Here is a 1,293-nt window from a genome sequence, read left to right as displayed (position 1 = left end):
GTGTGGGAGGACGTTCAAGCTGGAGCGAAACTCAGTGAGGATCGGTGATGGGAGTCCCTTGGTGAACAAGTCCGCAAACTGAGAGCTGGAGGGGACATGGAGAACACGAATTTCACCGAGTGCCACACGATCTCGAACGAAGTGGAGATCAATCTCAATGTTTTTAGTGCGCTGGTGCTGAACCCGATTAGAAGAGAGGTAAGATGCACTGATGTTGTCACAATAGACGATAGTGGCACGAGATGGTGGCCGCTTGAGCTCATGAAGAAGCTGGCGGACCCAACAGGACTCGGCCACGCAGTTGGCAACACCACGGTATTCTGCCTCGGCACTCGATCGAGAGACAGTCGGTTGTCGTTTGGACGACCAAGAGACCAGGCTGTTGCCCAAGAAGACACAGAACCCCGACGTGGATCGACGCGTATCAGGGCAGCCGGCCCAATCAGCGTCTGTGTAAGTCACGAGGTCAAGGGAGGTAGACTTGTAAAGTTGCAAGCCGTAGTGAGTGGTGCCCCGTAGATAGCGAAGAACACACTTTATGAGCTGCATGTGACTGTCTCGTGGTTGATGCATGAAGAGGCAAATCTGTTGGACCGCGTAGGAGATGTCGGGCCGGGTTAGAGTGAGGTATTGCAACGCGCCAGCAAGACTCCGGTAAGTAGTGGGGTTGGAAAGATCGTGGCCGTCGGTAGCTGAAAGTTTGGAAGTGGTGTCTATATGAGTGGGGACAGATTTGCAATTAAGCATGTTGGCGCGGTCTAGGATCTCTAGTGTGTATTGTGGCTGGCATAAAAACAAACCGGAAGTGTTGGGAGTTACATTGATGCCGAGGAAGTGATATAACTCACCTAGGTCAGACATGGAGAACTCGGCCTTGAGAGAGGCAATGATGGAGTGGAGTACGTGAGGTGTACTGGCTGTAAGAATTATGTCATCAACGTACACGAGAAGATATGCAATGGAAGACCCATGTGACAAAATGAAGAGGGAAGAGTCACTGCGAAAAGCGTGAAAACCACGGGAGAGCAAGAACGACTTGAAGCGATGAAACCACGTGCGAGGGGCTTGTTTCAAACCGTAGAGGGACTTACGAAGGAGGCAAACATGATCTGGATGAGAGGGGTCGATGAAGCCGGATGGTTGAGCACAGTAGACAGTCTCTTTAAGCTTGCCATGAAGAAATGCGTTCTTGACATCGAGTTGATGGATCGGCCAAGAGCAAGATGTGGCAATGCTGAGAACCACACGAATGGTGGCCGGTTTCACGACCGGACTGAACGTCTCATCATAGTC

Source organism: Triticum dicoccoides, chromosome 3B (genome assembly GCF_002162155.2).
Source record: "Triticum dicoccoides isolate Atlit2015 ecotype Zavitan chromosome 3B, WEW_v2.0, whole genome shotgun sequence".
NCBI classification, from domain to species: Eukaryota; Viridiplantae; Streptophyta; class Magnoliopsida; order Poales; family Poaceae; genus Triticum; species Triticum dicoccoides.
Note: the sequence above shows the minus strand (reverse complement) of the source record.